The sequence below is a fragment of the Antechinus flavipes genome, chromosome 5 (genome assembly GCF_016432865.1).
Source record: "Antechinus flavipes isolate AdamAnt ecotype Samford, QLD, Australia chromosome 5, AdamAnt_v2, whole genome shotgun sequence".
NCBI classification, from domain to species: domain Eukaryota; kingdom Metazoa; phylum Chordata; class Mammalia; order Dasyuromorphia; family Dasyuridae; genus Antechinus; species Antechinus flavipes.
Genome location: NC_067402.1, coordinates 194,847,299 through 194,868,818, shown reverse-complemented (window position 1 = coordinate 194,868,818; position 21,520 = coordinate 194,847,299). Strand labels below are relative to the sequence as shown.

Genomic DNA, 21,520 nt, shown 5'->3' with positions numbered 1-21,520 from the left:
CTGAATGGGTCTGCTAGAGAATATGCATATTTTTCAGCATCATGTGGAAGAAAAAAATTTCTTTTTTAAAAAGAAAAACTTACTATATATTAGGACCCAGAGATAATACAAATAAATGTAAAAAGGCAGAAATACTAAACACATTCATAACACAAAACCAATAGTAACCAGTTCAAAAGAACACAAGCAGATACAGAAATAAATGGAGACTTGATGAAATCCTAAATAACCAGTGGGTCAAAGAACAATTCATGGAAACAATAATTATGTGAATAATAATGATGAAACTACATTCCAAAATTTCAGAGATGTACCTAATACAGTCCTTGGAGGAAAAACTATATTCTAAAAAAAAACATACATTAGCAAAATAGAAAGGGAAAAGTTTAGTAAACAGAACATACATTAAAAACTTAGAAACACAATAAAAAATCTAAAATATGTACATATGTGGAAATCTGTAAAATTAGAGAAGAAATAGATAAATTAAAAACCAAAAAGATGATAAAAATTGTAATTCAAAACTAAAAGCTTGTTCATCAAAAAGACTTTTACAATTGATAAATCTTTAGCCAACCTGATTTAAAAAAAAAAAAACAAACAAATTTAGAATCAAATCAACAAAATAACCAGTGAAAAGGGTGAAGAAATAAAAATAATTCTTCACCAGAAGAAATAAAAACGAATTATCAGAAACTCCTGGGCATAGTTAAATGCCAACAAGACTGAGAACACATGAGAAATAGAGGAATACTCTTACTATGCTATAAGAAAAAAACAAATATAAATCCTGAGAAGCATGGAAAGGCTTGAAATGATCCAAAAAAGTCAGTACAGTCAAGAAAACAATATACACAATGATTTCAACAGGGTAAAGAGAAAGAACAATCACTTCAAACTAACTAAAAATTAATGTTGCAAAGTTACAAGGAAAAGATTTGGCCCTAAAGAAGAAATCTGTCTTAGTCCTTTGAAAAGATAATAGGTCCAAGAATATGGGACACTGAATCATTTTTCTGAATATATTAATGAATTTTGCTGTTTTCCTTTTTTTGTTTAAAATTTTTCATTCTGATATATGAGATTTGTGTGTGTGTGTGTATGTGTGTGTGTGTGTGTGTGTGTGTGTGTGTGTGTATGTGTGTGTGTGTGTGATGGGAGGAGAAAGAAACAGAAGGAGAAATTTCGGCTTTATGAAAATGAAAATTGTTAATAAACGTGTATTGAAAAAGAATAAGGGGAGTCCTGTATAAAGAAGGCTTTAAAATTTATCTAAGAGAGAGGTTACTTTTTAGTTGGGTTAAATTAAGAAAGATTCATAGAAAAGGTATCAGCAAAGTTAGGCTTTTAAGGATAAGAAAAATTTCTACATGGAAATATAAAAAGAATGACTTTTTGCTCTCTAAGACAATTTGTATTTAGTTGGGAGAGAAGGAAAGACTAAAATATAAAATGCATAAAAGGTAGGAATGTGAAATAAGTGGAAAGATAGGTTAAAATGAAACTCTCTGATCAAAGAACTTGTATACTATCCTAGAGATCATAGAGAGTCACTACTGATTCTGATCAGGGGAGTAGTATGATCATATCTTTATATTACTATGATTTTGAACATGTTATTCCTTTCCATTGGAAAATTAAAGTCTAGAAGCAGAAAGAATAACTTATAAGTATATTAAAATAATCCAGATGAGAAGCAATAAAGACCTGAAGTATGATAAGGCAATGTTAATGAAGAGAATGGGGAAGATATTACAGAATCGACTAGGTAACTGATGATAGCATATAAAGGAAAGGAAAACGGCAAAGATGACTGTGGTTTCCAATCTAGGTGATTGGGAAGATGATGATTATTTACCACAGAAATTGGAAAGGGAGGAGGAGGGACATGATTTTTGGGAAATATAATATTTTTGGGCCTTCTCTCTCAACTCACTTCCCTCTGCCAAGCTTCAAGGAAGGCAAACTCATTTCAATATTAGCTTCAACCAAGTATCATCATAAAAGAAAATCACCAAATTAAAAAAAGTAATAAGATCTATTTAAAATCAAATGATTTTTAGAAGTCTTTATTAGCTTGGCTATCTTGTCTATTTCCATTGATCTATTTCAAACCTCTATTCCTCCACCATAATGCAAATTAGTTGATGATATGTAATTTTTTATTTCTGTCACTGACTAGAGGTTCTCCACATATATATGTGTGTGTGTGTGTGTGTGTGTGTGTGTGTGTGTGTGTGTGTGTGTATTGCTGAGGCAATTGGGGGTAAGTGACTTGTCCAGGGTCCCACAGATAGAAAGTGCCTGAGGCTAGATTTGAACTTGGGTCCTCCTGACTTCAGGGCTAGTGCTCTATCCCTTGCATCACCTAGCTGCCCCTAGGTTCTCCTTTTGTAGAGAGTTAACATGGTTTGCCCAATATCATATAAAAGGTGGCTTTTAGGGTGAGCAAGGAAGACCTAGGAAGTCTCTTGTTCTCTCCATGTATGAACTCCTGCAACACCAACTGTAAATGGAGAACCTTTTGTGCGTTTTTAGCATTGAAGAGTTGATAGCTCTATGCCCAATACTTGGGCCCAGTTGCTGTTTCTGTCTGTTGATTCCCTTACACCCATCCTTGTATGTGTAATAGAAACACTGATTCAGCCCCTCATGGGGCTGACATGTACTAGAAAGTGTACTTCACTTGGGAGTTGACTGGATTAGAATTCTGGCACTGAAACAAACAAAACAACAAGTAAGCAAACAAGCAAATAAATAAGATCTGGCATTTATGAGTAGAGTACCTATGGGAAAATTATCTATTCTTCATGACTCTGATTGTCAAATGTGGACAACAATACTTGGGCTGTTTACCTAAATACATTAGTGAGGTCTAAAATCTGCAGGCTGTAGAGAATGATATATTTTTTTTTTACTTGAAGTTGCAGGGCTAAATCTGTCCCCTGATTTCCTCTTAAGTGACTTTGAGTAAATTATTTTTCCTAATTGTGCTTCTCTTCCTCCAGATATGAAAGGTAAGCAATGTCCTTATATACTTCATTTATGTATAAAATTTAGACGCTATCCATGGCAAGAGAAAAAGAAGCACTCTTAAAAGTGTTTGATATATGTCTTTAAAAGGTAGCATCAGATGGGAGGTAAGTATAAAATACTGTGTACTACTTGCACAGTAGCAGATCCCTGTCACCAAAAAACAATTACAGAAACTATATATCATGTGTCAAATTAACTATACAAATGTATCTCACATCCTAGATCAAAAACCGCTCTCTCCAGACCAAACACCTACACAAGTTCCTAGAGAGGACTAACAACAGGCCATACACAGCATATGGCGGGAGCCTCTGTAGCATCATATGAACCACACACATAGAAATAGGATACCCGATGGAGAGATCACATGCAAAGAGTCATGCAGACTATCTTGCCACATATGACTCAGATTCTCCTCCCCATAACTGTTCCGGGAAGCTTATGATGAGAACAATAGAACTATATTCCAGAATCTCCATTGAATCATTCAGTTTTACAGAATCAAACAACTAATCAATCGATCCATCAACAAGTGATAATTATACTGCAGGAGTTTTGATCAGTTGGCAATATGGACAGGTATGCAAAAATCTGCCTATTGACAGCCCATACAAGTGCACACTAAGCTGTGAAGAAGTAAATAGAACTACATCTGGAAGGAACCTCAAAGACCGACTGGTCCAGCCCGCTCATTTTACAGAGGAGATGTAAATGGTTTTTCCAATGCCCTAAGTAGTGCATTTTTCACCAAGACACACGGCCCGTACACAAACCAGAACTCACACACATACATATATACACGCACACACAACTCTACTCTCATTCACATGCAGTCATATACAGGTTCCATTTTCCGTCCACCTAAAAGTATTCATTAAAGGCTCTTTTACATATGATGCTGTACTGGGCACGGTACTGTCCCTAGCGCTTACATTGAGGATCAGAGCTCAAAGGAGCTTTAGAAATGAGTCTAAACCTTTTACTGAATAAACGAGGACGCAGTCTCAGAGACGGTGAATACTTGGCGATCACAAGGCAGAAAATAGAAGAATTAGGATTTAAATCCAGGTCCTCATCCCTAGAGATTAGGGAGTTTTAAAACACGCGCACGCACGCACACGCACAGATTCAGGCTACAAAGGAAGGTGTGAGAGAGTAGGGTCACAATGACACATCGCAGGCTTGAGAGACAAGCAGACACGCAAGCACAAATTGCGGACGTCAGCCCGCGGATGGGAGGGAGGCACACGCGGGCACACACAGATAGATACACGGGCTTGCACATCCCGGCTTTCGGCCGCGCTCCCCCTGGCAGAGCTGCCCCTCCTCGGGCGCTAGCTGCCCAGGCTCGGGACTGGACGCGTCTGGAGGTGACCTCCTCTTTTGCGCAGGGAAGCTGCAGCCCAGTCCCAGCCCCCGAAGCGTGGCTCCTGGCTGGGCCACCTTCCTCCTCCAGAGTCCCCGCCCCGTCACTGTGCCACGCTGGCTGCCCCGCCTCTGCAGTGGGTGGGTGGGTGGGTGCGGGTGCGCGCTAGTGTCACGGCAGGGTGCAAGCCTTCTCCCCCCTGGCTCCCTGCAGCCCCTCACTTACCAGGGGCGTCGGACCCGAGGCTCTCCGGCTGCGGAGGTTCTGAGCCCAATGAGGCGGAGATCGCAGCTCTCCTCCGCTGCACAGCAGCCTTCCCCCCGCCCCAATTTCTCCTCCCACCCCGAGAGGTCAGGGAAGGGGCATTCTGGTCAGCCCGATCCTCAGACTAGGAGTCCCGAGCAGTCTGGGCTTCAAGGCTGACTGCCTCGGGGCACTTCCTTCCCGGCCAATGCCAGACTCACACTCGAACGAACCCCTATGGCACGGACTAGTGTCCCTTCCCCACGCCCCTCCTCAGTTCCCCATCTCCCTCCTCCACTCCGCTTCACAAGGACGGACATTCACTGGGGGGCCTCAGCAGACAGTCTTTTTGTTCTGGAGTTTGGCATTTGGCTTTTTTAATTCAGGGCACACAGAGCAGATCACGCTTGAGTGTGGGACAGCTGGGATGTTGCCTAGGGAAACCTTACAGATGCAGAAGAAATGGAGGGGTGGAGGAGGTGGGGGCTGACAAAAATGTTTCTCTCCTCAGCAACCTCTCTGGCCCCTTCCCCTTCCCACTCCTGTCCCCGGTCCTCGGCCCCCACTTCATTCAGAGACGTCTCTTCCGTAGGTCAGGGTTCCAGGGTCAGATCACAAGCTTTGTATTGGCCACTGGGAGAAGTTAAGAAAAATGGGAACGGACTCACCACTTGGGGAAGAGAAAAAGACCAGTAAGCGATGGGTCAGATGCGGACGGTTATAAGGGGACCCGGCATTCTGGGAACTCTTCTTTGTCTGGTGTGGTGTCACAGGTGGAGACTGTGGGAGTTATAATAATAACTAGCACAATATGTAGGGATTTAAGGTTTTGCAAAGTGTTCCTCTTAGCTGAGCTTCACAGGCACCCTGTAAAGTGTCTCTATTTGATGTAGCCAAACCCCATCCAACCTACATCTATTGTGTTAAATAAACCAAATGGTAGAAGGCTAGTAAGGGCAGCTAGATGGCCCTGGGTGGATGCAGTGCTAAGTCTGGAGTCAGAAAGATTCATCTTCCCGAGTTAAATTTTGACCTCAGATCATTACTAGCTGTGTGACTGGCGAGGCACTTAATCTTGTTCGCCACAGTTTTCTCGTCTGTAAAATGAGCTGGAGATGAAAATGGCAGATCACTCCTGTATGTTTGCCAAGAAAACCCCAAATGGGGTCTTGAAGAGACACAGCTAAAAATAAATGACCCAACAACAAAAAGTGGGACGGTGTATGTCATAGGTATGTCATGCAGGCATATTTGCCCACATACCTGGGTTCAAACTTGGCTCTAACACTTTCCTGTGTGACCTTGCACAGATCATACCCTTTCTGTCATCTAAAGTCCTTTTCCAATTGAATATTTATGGCCTTACGAATTGCAATCAGGGAGTAAACATTGCAGACTCACAGGTTTCTACTCTAGCACAAGATGTTCTTCCTGACAATTAAAGCCATTCCCAAAGTGGAGTGGATGTTTAGGAGATAAGAAGTTTCTCCATCACTGAGGATAATCAACCAATCAAAGTATTAAAGTGTCTATTTTGTGCCAGGCACTCTGCTAGGTGCTGGGGTTATACACATAGTAAATGAAATAATTTCTGTGTGAGGAATAGAGAGAAAGGCAGGCTGGTTGGAATCATAGAATACAGAAAGAGGCTAATGTCAGTTGAGGCAGGAAAGATAGGTTGGGACAAGTTTGTGACTTTGCAACCTAAACAAAGGAGTTTATATTTAATCCTACTGACTAGAGGAAACCAATGGAGTTTATTGAGTAGGGGAATGACCTAGGTCAGGTCTGTGTTTGGGGAAAATTCCTTTGGCAGCAACCTGAAAGGGTGATGACCATTTGGCAGGTATGTTGTAGAAAGGGATTTCCACTTGGGTACAGAGTTGGTCTGAGCTTGTTTCCAACTCTGAAATCCGATGATGTGATCTCATACACATGTTCACATATACATACATGCACACACAACGCACATATAAATACAGGGCACATATATAACACAAACACACACATATACACACATGTGCAAAGTCACATATGTACTTAGGATTATTTGTGGCAAAATGCCATTTTTGGACAGAAAGATTAGATAACCATCTCCTTGTCAGTGACGTACGTACTTGGGGTGGTTTCAAGTAGGGTGATGGATTTAGGTCTTTTCAGCAATGTTTACTTGTCTTGATCTTGTTGTAACCAAAGGCTGTAATTTTCTGGATGACTAGGTTAAAGTTAGTGTGTTGTGATCTGTGTCAGTAAAAAAGGAAAGTTAACTGGGCCACCCATGGAAAAACTTTATGACTCTGGCCTCCCTTAGTCAAAGTCTGGGCATATACTCAAAATGGTTTGATTCTCACTGTTCTCATCGTTGCTCTCCCAAGAAATGCAGATGTCAATTTGCCCATGTCTGGTCTTCCTGTTCATGTGCTCCCATGAGTCCCTTTCAGGAAGTAGACCCAATTCTCTATGTGTCTTCCTCAATTTCTCTGGATATTATGAGGCTATTAATGGAGCTCAACAGTTATTCATCATTTTCCCATCACTTTCACTTTTCATGTGAGCAACTCACCTTTTATTCCTATTCCCATATTTCTTTAACGACTCCAATTCTCTTTTGTTAGCTATTTTTATTATATGATGGTATTATTTTTGTGTTGTTTTTCATTCATGTCCAACTCTTTATCACCCAGTTTGGGGTTTTCTTTGCAAAGATACTGTAGTATCTTTGCCATTTCTTTCTCCAATTAATTTTGATGCAGAAACTGAGGTAAACAGAATTAAATGATTTTTCCAGGATCACACAGCTAACAAATATCTGAGACCAGATTTGAATTCAGGAAGATCAAAATTCCTTATTCCAAGCCCAGTTCTTTATCCACTGTGCCACCTTGCTGCCCATTTATTATATGTTGTTCATATCCATCTTGTACTCTTCTATTGCCCTTTGAATAATTCATTTTTGATTCTTTAAATATTGGGTAGCCATATAATGCCTTGTACTTGTAGGAAGAAGTAAATAACTGTCTTGGGATGACTGAAAGTGAACAGGATTGCATGTAGTTCCTACTTTTTGAATTTTAATTCAACAAAAACTTATTATCCACTAACTATGAAATAGTCATTGCACTAGGAAATGAGAAAAATATTCAGAAGCATGACACATTCTTTGCTCCCAAAGGAGCTAATGACTGAGTATGGGAGATATGACACATAAAGAGAACTATAATACAAATTGTAAAGTTCCAGTGACAGACTGTCTCTGCTTTCCGAGGACCAGCCTAGCTAAGTATAGAAAGACTCATCATCACTTGGCTGCCCAGCCCATGAACAAAAAAATAAAAATAAAATGTTTCCTAATCCTTTTCAGCTATCTTGCTATTCTGTAGTATTGTTAGAATGGTAATAGATAAGGGCTGAAGAGTGTTAGAAATCATAATTTTTTTTCATCTTTAAATATTAGTATGTATTTTTCTTTCCAGATAATTTATATTCTTTTTTTAATCATAAGTTTTTAATGCCATCTATAACAAGGGTTGTCTTAATAATATAGAAAGGGTCCTCTTTCTATAGTCACATCAGATAAATTGGCACTCTCTATAAACAAAAGGAAGTTACTAAATGTGAGAATAGTTCATAGGTTCCCCTTGGATAAACAAATGAAGAAGCTGGCAGAAATTGATCTTATCATTTCCAAAGTTTTAAAAAAAAAGTCATTTCTTAGGATACTTCTTTAGCTTACCTTACAATAAAAAGAAGGAAAAATGCCGTTTTGATGATAATTTCATTTAATATCTGTCTGCAGATAGAGAAACTCCTTAAAAACCTGAAAGAAAAAAAAGAAAAAGAGAACCCAATGAAATCTTCTAAATTAAACAAATATTTTAATGTCCAGTGATTTTAATACAAAGGTGGACATAAGGAAGGATGGCAGAAATAGTCGAAAAATATGGCCCAGAAAAATTAAGAATGTGAAGAGGTCAAAGGTTTGGAAACTACACAAAAATCCTCTTATTTATATATCATGAATGTTTATATTCAGAAAATAGTTGGGAGGCATTAGACATCATAGATAGTTTTTTAAAAAATTATACAAAAAAGAAATTGACAATATGTTAACAGCCAGGAAATTGGGAGTCCAAACTGGAAGTCATTTCAAAATAAATTATATTTGTGTATAGACAGACCATAACTTATTAGAGCTAAGATCAAAATTGATTATAAAACGTAGTGTGTATGCCCCAGTTCTCTCTTCCTCTTCAGGTTTTTTTATTCCAAATCTTATAATCTTTAACTTATTTAGATAGATTATCTATTATGAGTCTATTTCCACCCCCTACTTCCCCCATCTGCTATTTTTTTTTAAATTCTGTGTTGAGAGATCTATTTTTTGGCATATTCATTCCTAATTTCTTGATCTATGGATTTTATTTCTCCTTTGAACAATTTCAGTTTCTTCTTGTTCATCTATGCTTTCTGTGGCGTCTACAGAATTCTTTCTTTCATTAGATACTGTTGCTTCATTTTACCACTTAGTATAATATTTTTTAAGAGAGCTTTGAGTTCTCTCGATGGTTGTGCTCTTTCTTCATACTTTTCCTGATGATTTGTTTTGATTTACCTGCTTGAGTGTAGAAATTTTGTTGAAGATTTTTTTCTTTTCTTTATAGCTTAGGAGTTTTAGCCTTTTGAAAAATCTCCAATCACTAATTTTTTTATCTCCTTCCTTTTCTGAGGGGTAGAAGTTATAAAGTTTCCCTGAGTAAACTCTGCAGGGACAGGGTTAATACCAGCTGGGTCTAGATTCCATTTCCTTGAGGGCTTTTGTAACTGTCCATATCCATCATCCCTCATGATCCTTCCTACTATTCTCTACTTCTTGCCTTCGTGTTAGCTTGGCAGTCAATGTCTGCTGCTCTTATGAGATGACAGTATATATTCAATGTAACAGCAGACCTGGCCCTGAATAAGCCTAGTTTCTTGTTCTTGGAGAAAGGGTGCTAAATAAGCACTCAATATTATAAAGATGCATCTTATATAGGACTATAGGTATAGACCTATAGTGTAGGTTGTGGAAGGGACCTCAGAAGTCATCTCCTCTAATTCCCTCATTTTTCTAAAGCAAAAGACTTCCATCATAAGTGATAAATGTTGGAGGTCAGCTTTGAGTCAAGATCTTTTGCCTCCAGAACCAATTTCCCCCTATTACACTGCACTGTTGGCAGTATTAGTTCATAAAGGATTCTACTTCATTGGAGATTCTGGTCGGGGATTCTTCTGTGGCTTTAGCTGTAATTAGTAGATATCTGATAATGTAATTCCTCTTGGGGTAAGTAGATTGAAGAGTTGAAATGGTTTGAGGAAAGTAACTAATCCACTATTTTACTGGTCACAAGTCACATGACAATCTTTAAACAAATTGATTTTTTAAAACATAAATTTCACTGTCAATATTAATTCATAAAGGTTTCTAACTTCATTGGAAATTCTGTAATCTTCTTCTATGCGTGTAGCTATAATTACTTTACACTGTAGACATAATTCTTTTTTTGTGATACTATAGTGTGATAAAATTTTGAATAAAATGGCAAGTCTGCTCTCTCTCTAGTCAAACATCTGTTTTTAGGAAAAAAAAAAGACTTTTACATCAAGGTGACTTCGCAATACCTTTCTCCCAAAGAGAATATTCATTTGTGTTGAAGAAACATAATTGAATGAAATTTATCAGCACATTGCTTATGTCTAATAATATATTCCTCATTTATACCTGAAGTTCATCATCTTTTTTGTTGAGTGGTATTTTCTACCAGAAATCTAGGGCCTGAATCTTAAGTAATTTCCTATAAAATACATTGCTGACTTTATAAATATTATTTCCTTCATTTATTTGAATGTATTTAATGACATTGGTAGAAACTAGATGATGATAGTGGTACTAATGTGGACATTGATAAAAATAAGAATGAGATATTAATAATAATAATTAACATTTATATAGTGCTTTACTATAGAAAGAAATGACAAACCATTCTAGTATCTTTGCCAAGAAAGCCTCAAATGGGGTCACAAAGACCCAGACATGATTGAAACAACGGAACAATAAAATATTGTGCTTTAAAGCTAGAAAGTGTATTACAAACAATTAGCATAAAGGCAGAAAGAAGATAAATAGAGATCTCTCTTCATAAGACTGTATAGGAGAGGTAGAAGCAAACTCTGTTAGCTCTGAAATCTTTTATGTCATGAGGGAGATAGTATAGGTAACCTTCCCAGAGGGAAGCCTTTTCCTACCCCTTTGACTCTCAGACTTCTATCCATTCCTTTTCTTCTCCTTCTCCCTTCACTCTTTCTCTCCTTTCAACCCTTCTTAAAAACTTGGAACATCCCCTTCAGGATCAGGAAGTTTGTTTTTCTAGTTACCATTTCCTCTCTGATGTTATCCTCCAGCCCTTAATCATACCTCCACATTCCTACTTGTTTTCCTGTTAAAGTTGATTTATTTTTACAATAAGTCTTTAGTGTGTCTGTATTCCAACTCTCTTTGGTCTATTTCAGATAAGAACTTAGTGCCCATTCCCTGCCATTCCTACCCTCCATGTTTGTACATTATTCTTCTTATACTCCCCAATAAAGGCAGACTTTCCATTAAGTTTTTGCGGATTAGAGTGATAGGCTTTTGATGAGTGCAAGATGATTTTTCAAAGAGAATGAGAACAATGGCAGTATATTTGTGAATGAGGTTGTTATCAACATCGCTTAAAAATGTAGGTATGACAGAATGAGCTCTTCTAGACCTAGCCTTTGTTTTTTGAGACTAAATGATCAAAGCTACATCTAATGAGAAGGGTCAAAATGAAGACACCTTTCTTTGAGCTCTCACAGTGCTTTGTTTTCCCCTATCCTGGAATCACATATTTTTCTTTGTATTATTACATTCCCATAATGTTTTAAGATTTACAAAGTATTTTCCTCTCAACAGCTTTTTTTACTCCCACCACTTAATAGTATTTTATTTTTTCCAATTACATATAAAGATAGTTTTCAACAATCATTTTTGTAAGACTTTGAGTTACAAATTTTTTATCTCTTCCTTGCTTACGTCCTCCCTCCCCAAGAGAGCAAGCAATCTGATATCATCTGTATATGTACCATCATTTACAAATATTTATATATTAGTCATGTTATGAAAAAATCAGAACAAAAGGGAAAAACCATGAGAAAGAAAAAACAAAAATAGTATGTTTTGATCTGCATTCAGCCTCCATAGTTCTTTCTCTGGATGTGGAAAGCATTTTACCATCATAAATCTATTGGAATTGTCTTGGGATCACTACATTGTTTATAAGAGCTAGGTCTATCATAATTGATCATCATAAAATCTTTCTTACTGTGTACCATGTTCTCTTAGTTCTGCTTACTTTACTCAGCATTAGTTCATGTAATGTAAGCCTTTCATGTAGCTCATGTAAGCCTTTCCAGGTTTTTCTGAAATTTGCCTACTCTTTATCTCTTATTGAACAATAGTATTCCATTACATTCATATAGTACAGCTTGTTCAGCCATTCCCCAAATTATCAGCATGTTCGCAATTTCTAATTCCTTGCCATCACAAAAAGAGCTGCTACAAACATTTTTGTACACATGGGTCCTTTTAGCATGAGATACAAACCTAGAAGTGGTATTGTTGGATCAAAGGTAACAATTTGGTTATCCTTTGGGCATGGTACCAAATCACTCCAGAATAGAGTATAATAAATACTTATTCTCTTCCCTTCCCCTAGATAGTGGGTTTTTAGAGTGTATTCTTGGCACTTTGTGAAAAGCACCCAGTTGGTGACATGTGGTCCACAAATTTTAAACAATTAAGAACACACTATGGTTTTGTTTAAGGGTGAGAATCACAATGGTGAATATTTACATAGCAATTTAACATTTGAAAAGTACTTGACAAACCTTCTTTGATCTTCTTAGTAACCCTGACAGATAAGTGTTCCAGGCATTGTAATCCCTATTTTATAGAAAGATAGGGAAAGGGGTCTCAGAGAGGGCGAGTTGTCTAGTCGCAAAGGTGATAAATAGCAGAACCAGGAGTCTTAGAGAACTAGTTCATATAATGTCAGATCCATTGCTCATTATACTATATTAGAATCATCAAACATAAAGAGGATCTTGTATATTGAATGTCTAACCCAACTTACTCACTGAGGGGCTGGGGAAATTGAGGCTTGATAAGTAACCGAGGGTCACAATAATTAGTTAGGGGAAAAGTTGGGATAAGAAAGAAGACTTTTGGTCCAGTATTCTCCTACTCTTTCTAGATTCCTCCTTTCCTACTGTTTCTGTGAACCATTAGTAAATCCTATACAAGTCTTTCTCATCGACTCATTCAGGTTCATGGTTTCCAAAGTAGCTCATAGATTCAGAATAGATTCTGATGGTTGGAATGGACACCCAGAGTTTAATTAGTCTAGTCCCTACTTGGACAAGAATTCCTTGTACCACACACCACCAAGTAGTTTCTATCTTGAAGAGCTGTAATGTGTGGGGGACAGAAGGAGTGGAGACTACTGTAATCCAATTTTAAACATTGGGTTTGGCAATCAAGAGAGGAAGAAGGCCAAAGAGCAAGAAAAATGTAAACTGAAAAGGATTGCTGCCCATTTTATTTTCTTTTTTTTAATATAGTCTCTAGGACTCTGTTAGAATATTTTGCTTAGGAATGGTGGGTGTTTTGTGCCAAGATGAGACCATTAGTACCAGGTTTGTGTGGGATGAAGGGCATGGGGCAGAATAGTAGGATGGAGGTCTTCAGTGAGTGATGTGATTGTCATGAAAGATACAGTATTATGAGTATGTTCTTCCCATCTGGCTTTATTTTACTGCATTTTTGCAAAGAAAAAGAAATTTACTCTATTCCCTTGACTCATCATGTTTTCATCATCTTCATCTTATTTCTCTAGGGTCTATTTTATTGTGTTTTTCCTTTGTTTTTCCAATTTTCTTCTAATTGGGAGATTGGAAAGAAGGGTGTGGGTATGTGTGTTTGTTTTGAAGTGAACAGGACTTCATAAAGAACTGAAATAATGAAGTTTGGTTTTCTTTTGTAATATGGCTAATATGAAAATGTTTTGCATGAATGCACATGTATAATTTATACCAAATTGCTTGCTTTCTTAAGAAGGGAGGCAGAGGATATGGAAGTCAACATTAAAAAAAAATCCTAAATATTTACAATTTTTATTTACATGTAATTGAGAAAAAATAAAATTTAAAAAAAGAAATAATGAGATCTGGGATTCTGTAGAGGGAACATGACAGTTCACTTTTATGTGGTGATAAAGAAGAAGCACTGACGTAAAAGTAATGGAAATTGCTTAATTATCCCAGTTTCATGGGTATTTACCTAAACAATTGTGGAAAGTCCTTAGATCCTCTGAACTGGTCCATCTGTGCAAAGCCTTTTTTGGCCAGCACAAAAACTAATTTTTGGGTAATAGCAATAGCACACAGGGCAGTCATGGTAGGAGAGGGGGTGGTCTCTTCCATGAGGATTAGGCAAAAAGACAGATCCTATGAGTGGGATACCATGGTGAGAGGTCCATGAGTTTGCCTCATATTTGGGTAGATTGGTGAAAGACCCAGGAGGTTACATTCAGGGGAAGCAAAAGATTGTAGGGAGAAGGGGAAACAAATATTTGAACCTAATATAGCATTATGTAACAAAATTCCATCTGCCCTGTGAGAGCTAAAACTTTATATCTTTGGTTCTCAGAGAACTGGAAGTGAACACACACTCTTCTAATTCCTAATGATATGCTCAGAGATGATTCAGAATTTTCAAAAGCCATGCTAACAGATAAAACATGGATAAGTCCTACCATATCTGCCTAACAGTGCAATTAAAAGAGCCCTATAAAGAGATGGAAACCAAGTGAAACATATGTAAGCCTTTGTACAGCTGTCTTAGTGTCTCATAGGGTCCATAGCATCTGGGTTATTTAAGGAGAGCGAAGGACTATTAGGTTTACTAGTAGATAATTCAGTGTCTTCCATCTAGATAGTTTGGTTTATTTGTAGTAGAAGTCAAACATAGCACAAGGTCTAGGAGGATAAGATTATGGTGCCTGTAGATCCATAGAAATGTCTTTAACGTGAATGTATTTCTATGGCTTTATGAATAGCAAGAAGGTGGCCCGTATAACCCATGTTCTTTTGCAGTATTTGAAGTATTTAATCACAGTAGGATTTTAGATTTCTGGTAAGGGGTTTCCTTCCCTTTTTCTTTCCTCCTCTTTCTTCCCCTCCTTTCTCTTCCTCTCCTCTTCCCTTCCTTCCCCTCCTCTTCTTTTCCTTCTTCTCCTCTCCCCTTGCTTCTCCTCTCCTCCTTTCTCTTCCTCTCCCCTCCTTTCCCTTTCTCTCTCATCCCTTTCTTTCCTCTTCTGCCCCTTTTCCTCTCTTCCCTTCCCCTCCCTTTCTTCTCTGTTCATCTTAATCCATTGGAGAAGGAAATGAAAAACCACTCCAGCATCTTCACTAACAAAACTCCATTGACAATATGGTCCATGGAGTCGGAAAAAATCGACACAATTAAATGAATGAACAAGTCAATTCACGATTGATGTACCCAAAAGTGCCCAAAGTCTATCTCTTCTAGACTCCTATTTGCAAAAGGCTGCCTTTGCCCCCTTGAATATAAAAGTGCAACTTTTTGGCTCTGGGTACAGCTGTTATTTCATTTCTCTGGACCAGATTGAGATGTAGAAACAATGAAGTGAAGGCCATCTCCTTGTATAATTTTTGCAGGCATATGTACCATTGATGGCTTGCATGCCTTCTATTTAAAGTAATGTGACCTGTGTCTCTGGACTTAGTAGAATTGAAAACCATACCCGTGGTTTTATTGGTACAGGAATATCAAATGAAAAAATTCCCTATACCAATGTAGATCAGCCCCTTCTCTGCTTCCTAGAAATATCTAGGTTATTGAGATTGTCTGATTTCCCCTTTGTCATATAATCAATATATCTTTGAGTCAGGACTTGAAATCAGGTTTTCCTGACTCTTTATCCAGCACATCATCCTGCCGTTCTAGTAGAATTATTCTGGAAAAATGAGACACTTTATTAGAATCTTGTAAAAACTGAGAGATTAACACTTTATTGCTTTTTTCCCTCAAGCCTCATGGATTTAATAGACTAAAGTAGAATGTGACTTTTAAAATCATATTTATACTTACTATTAGTAGGTGTCTCCCCAGGCTCTGTTCTGGCCTTTGTTTCTCATATACTATTTCACTTGATGGTCTTATCAATTGCCATACATTCAATTATCATCTCTATGCAGATGAATCTGTTATCTGAAGTCTTGCATTTCCAACTGCCTGTTGGACATCTTGAACAGGATGTCTTGCAGATATATTAAACTCAACATGTCCAAAACTGAAGCTATCATCTTCTGCTTTTACTCCCTGCCATGTTTCCCTCTTCCTAACTTTCCTGTTACTGCTGAGGGGACCAATTAGTAAGCCACATATGAAACCTAAATATTACTCTAAGCCCTTCACTCTCTCCTCTCCTATATATCCAATCATTTTCCAATTATATAATTTCTAGCTTCATAATATCTCTTAAATTCTCCCTTCCCTCCTGTTAGTTTCACATTATCTCCTTGTTCACCCCAAGTCACATGAGAAAGTGAACTTACTCCTTCCTTACCAAAACCAAACCCTCTCCCTTTTCTTGTGATCCCATTCCATCCTATCCCTTCCAACATATTGCTCTCTTTGGAATCTCCTCTTTCACTTATTTTCGATCTTTCCTTGCCTATTGTTTTATTCTCAACTGCCTACAAATATTTTCTTTTCTCATTTTATAGCTAAACTCTTTGAAAAGGCCATTTATAATAGGTGCTTCCACTTTCCCCCCTCACATTCTCTTCATCTTTTACAAACCTGTTTCCAACTTTATCATACCATTGAAATTATTCTTTAAAATTATTTTGTTATCTTTTCATTGCCAAATCTGATGTTTTTTTTCTCAGTCCTCATTGTCTTCAACCATTCTATAGCCTTCCTTTCCTCCTTCATAGACTCCCCTCTCTAGATTTTCAGGATGTCACTCTTTCCTGGTTCTCTTCCTATTTTACTCCTCTCTCTAGATATTCAAGATGTCACTTTCCTGATACTCTTCCTGCTTTACTCCCCCCTATAGATTTTCAGGATGTCACTCTTTCCTGGTTCTCTTCCTACTTTACTCCTCTCTCTAGATATTCAGGATGTCACTCTCTCCTGATACTCTTCCTACAATTTGATAGCTCCTTCTCACTCTCCTTTGCTAGATTATGCTCATCCATATCATACCCTCTAACTATTAGTGTCCTTCAGAATTCTGTCCTGGGCTCTCTCTTCATTACTTCACTTGGCTATCTCATCATCTCCCATGGATTGGATTACCAGCTCTATGCTGATAATTTATCTATCCTTCCCCAGTCTCTTTGCTAACTTCTAAACTCACATCTCCAACTGCCTTTCATTATCTCAAACTGGATGTCCAAGAGGCATCTTCCACTCAGCATGTCCAAAATCAAATTCATTATCTTTCCCTCTTATCTTCCCTATTACTGTAAAGGGCAACACCATCCTCCCAGTCCCTCAGGCTCACATCCTGGGTATGAGCTTCAGTTCCTCATTATATCTCACACCCAATATCCAATCTGTTTCCAAGGCCCGTTCAATTTCAATTTTGGATTATTTTTCAAAAAAGTCCCTTGTTTTCTTCTGATATTATCACTACTCCAGTACAGACCCTCGACACCTCATGCCTGGATTACTGCAAAAGATGCTGATGGGATTGTCTCCCTCAAGTCTCTCCCCACTCTGATTCATTCTCTATTCAGTCATTATAGTGATTTCCTGACCATGTCACCTTCTTACACACAATAAATTCTAGTGGCTCCCTACCATCTCCAGGATTAGATACAAAATTCTCTGTTTGAAATTCAAAGCAGATAACTTATCCCTGTTATATGCTAGCTCCTTACTCATTGCCATGTATTTTTGAAACCAGTGAGATACTAACCTTCTGTCAGTTCCATGAACAAGGCATCCTGTCTCTCAACTCTAACATTTTCTCTGGCTGTCTCCATTTCTTTCACAACTCTGCCGATAGATTTCTTGGCTTCCATTAAAAGTCCTGCTTTTTAATGTAGACAAGGCAGCCACAGACTGGGAAAACACTTTTACATCCAAAGGATCTGATAAAGGTCTCATTTCTAAAAAATATATAGAGAATTGACTCAAATTTATAGTAGTTCAAGCCATTCTCCAGTTGACAAATGGTCAAAGGATATGAACAGACAATTTTCAGGTGAAGAAATTGAAATTATTTCTAGCCACATGAAAAGATGCTCCAAATCATTGTTGATCAGAAAAATGCAAATTAAGACACCTCTGAGATATCACTACACACCTGTCAGATTGGCTAAGAGGACAGGAAAAGACAATGACAAATGTTGGAGGGGATGTGGGAAAACTGGGATACCAATACATTATTGGTGGAGTTGTGAACTGATTTATAATACAGTACAGTGCTATTGTAATCAAATGGTCTCACATCACTTCTGGAAAATTATATGCAATTCTGGTCACTGCATCGTAGGGCACTAATAAACTAGACAACCAGAATGGTGAAGGGCATTGAGTGTCAGTTGAAGGAATTAGGAATGGTTAGCCTGGAGGAGAAAAGATTCTAAGAGAACATGATCTGAAGGATTGTCATATGGAAGGAGATTTGGTTAATTTTGTTTGTCTCTAGAGGGCAGAACCAAGAGTTCTGGGTAAACGCTAGCCAGAGGAAAATTTAGGTTGATGACAGTAAAAGCTTTTCAACAGTGAGAGCTGTTGAAGGCAGAATGGACTGCCTTGAGAGGGAGTGAGTTCCTCCTCTGTGGGATTCTTCTAGTAGAGGTGAGATGACCATTCTCTAGGTCTGTTATAGTTATGATTCCTTTTGTGCATTGAACTAGATAGCTATTGAGGTCCCTTACCACTCTCAAATTCTGCAATCTGTTCTGTGCCTCTTGGGCAGCTGAGTTCACTTTTTTTTTTTTTTTTTGGAAGATTTCCTGGGATTGTGGACCACTCAGTCAATATGTTCTATGTTTCTAGAACTCTCAGTACCAAAAGTTAGACACAGAGTGAAAGGTTACCTTTGATTCTTCCCCTACCTTTTTCCCAACAAAGAACAATACCATGATATGGCAAAAATTTCTTTTTTAAAAATGGGTATTGAATGAAATGAGTGAAATTTCAAAAGATTAATTCTCATTTCAATATTTAGCTCAGGCATATTAAGGCTCTACAGAAACTCCTCTCTTTAATTTAATGTGATTATCAATCTTGTCAGTCTCAAAACATAATAACCCTTGCTATCCCAGCCTTGGTTTATATATTGAACAACTGAGATTTAGGAAGTTTATAAAATTTTTAAAAATTAAGAAATTAAAAATTTTAAACTTATGGAATAAAACAAATATTTCTATAACAGTTTAATAAAAGATAATTGTACATAAAACTGTAAATCTATTATATACAACTTGCCATTAATTTTAAATATATTATATTATCACACAAATTTCCTTTTTTCTTTATCTTCCTCCCTGCCCTACACACACATATGCTCAAATGTAAGATTATTCTTTACATACTTATATTTATCATTTCTTTCTCTGGATGCAGACAACATAGATCTTGTGTCCTTTATTTTTAATTTATGTATTTATAATAGAACAAATGACTTAGTCACTCAAAATCATTCTTTAAACAATATTTTTGCCAAAGATCACATAGCAAGGCACATTCTTGCTCACCATAACTCAGCATCTTTTCCCCTCTTCTTTTTCTTAAAGACCAAATACTTGAAATGAGTGGATCACCTAAGATTTTGTTGCTGTCATTGACATTTGTTGGTACAGAAATGGCAAGTATACAGAGTATAGAATCATCTTTACAGCTATTAGTTTAGTTCTGGAATATTGTACTGAGGTTATATTCAAAATAGAATTAAGAATTGGCTAACTTTAATAACAATAGGTTCTTGATTGGAGGATCTTTCCTCTGACATTCTTCAGGTAATTTAGAGACCCAAATAAGAATATGAACAGAAGGCTTATAAGAAAGCCTAAATTCTCAAGGAATCAGGCAGTGAATCAGAAACATTTTTAATATGCTTGGCTTTAACGCTATGTTCCTTTCCTTTTTTGCTTTATTTTTTTGTTCCTTTCTTCTTTTTGTTCCCTTAACTTCTAGTCACTCTTTAGCACTTTCCTTCTCCACAATTCCAAACTCCCCATCTTTGTTGTTTTTTACAGGCTAAGAGGCAGAATTCATTCATGGATAAAGAGAAGGGGAATGAAGAAATAAAGAAGGCAAAGGACTCTCTAAAATTATTCAGAAAGTAGGAAAAGGAGAAGAAAATGAGCCCTGTAGTCCATAATCCTAAATCACATCATTTATTTTGAAAGGCATAAGATAATATAAACATAATGTAAAATTATAGTGGAAAGAGAACTGGTTTCAAAATCCCATCAGTGCTATCTTAAATGTGATAGAAAAGGAAAAAGGATAAGCAAACACAAATACTGTTGACCCTGTAAGCAACCCTTTGGCAAACACTTGACTTAGAATCTCAGGCAACTCGTCCTATAGTAGGAGACTTTCTTCAGGGAACACAAAAGCAAACACAAAGAAAAGCCAGCTGGATATTAAAGCAGCAGGTTGGGAAACTGGACTTGGAAATAGGAAATCTGGTTCAAACACTTAATAGTTGTGTGGTACTGGGCAAATCCATTATCTTTCTAAATTTCACTTAATTCATGATGTCCCTTATCTGATTTTTTGAACCCAACTTTTCAAACTCTACTGCAGAGTTACAAAAAAGTCTGCTTTGGCTCTGTTCCTCTCCCCTTTCTAAAACACTCAACTTCAGTCTTCTGTAAGGTCTGATATAACGTCATCCAAAAGACTCCCCTTCTTCCTAGTTTATATGCTGCCTTGAGGCAGCATCACAGTAATAGAAACACTGTTGACCTCAATAGAATTATTGACAATAGCTGCAGCCTTCTTGCTTCCCCGTTGAACTGCCCCTACCTTCTTGATTATGAGAACAGACAGACTTGAAGTAGGAAGAGCTAGATTTGAGTCCCACTTTCTAGCTGGAAGATGTCAGATAAATCACTTAACCTTGGTAGTCTTAATTTTCTCAGACAAATGGGGATGGAATCTTGCACTATTTTCCTCTACCTGGTACAGTATGTCTCAGCAAGAAAATAGCATAGAAGTACTTTGTGAACAGAGGGCAGCTAGGGGAGGTGGTGCAGTGGATAGAGTGCAGGGACCTGGGGTTGGGAAGACTTACCTTCCTCAGTTCAGACCTGGTCTCAAACACTAGCAGTGTGATCCTGGACAAGTCACTTAGCCTTGTTTGCCTCAGTTTCTCTTTGTAAAATGAGTTGGAGGAGGAAATGGCAAACCTTTTTACTATGTCTGTCAAGAAAACCCCAAATGGGGGTCATGAAGAGTTGGATGTGACCGAAATGACTGAAGAACAGCAACATCACATATAAATATGAACTATTATGAGTGGAGGGGAAGAAAAGAGAGCACTGAAGAGCATGGAATAATAAACAGAGTGGGAATTTGCCTATTTCACAATCTCCTGCCTCTGAGCAAGCCAGGAAGAGAAAACCAGGGAAAAGTGGTGGATGGAACATAGCTTTAGCTATATTCCATGCAATTTCAGCACACAAAACTAATTCATTTCTTGGCATGCCATTGCTTATGCACTATGGGCAAGGAAATATCTGCCCAACAAAAACTGATCAACAAAC

The 21,520-nt window shown here is 37.6% G+C and overlaps 1 protein-coding gene across 1 annotated transcript in view; it reads right to left on the bottom strand.

Moving 5' to 3' along the window:
- TSPAN11 (tetraspanin 11) overlaps nucleotides 1-4,896 on the bottom strand; it is a 143,915-nt gene extending 139,019 nt beyond the window's left edge. The window contains exon 1 of the mRNA XM_052000511.1: nucleotides 4,628-4,896. The gene's annotated coding sequence lies outside the window, so the exon portion shown is untranslated. The remainder of the gene's footprint in view (nucleotides 1-4,627) is intronic.
- Nucleotides 4,897-21,520: the final 16,624 nt, after the last annotated feature.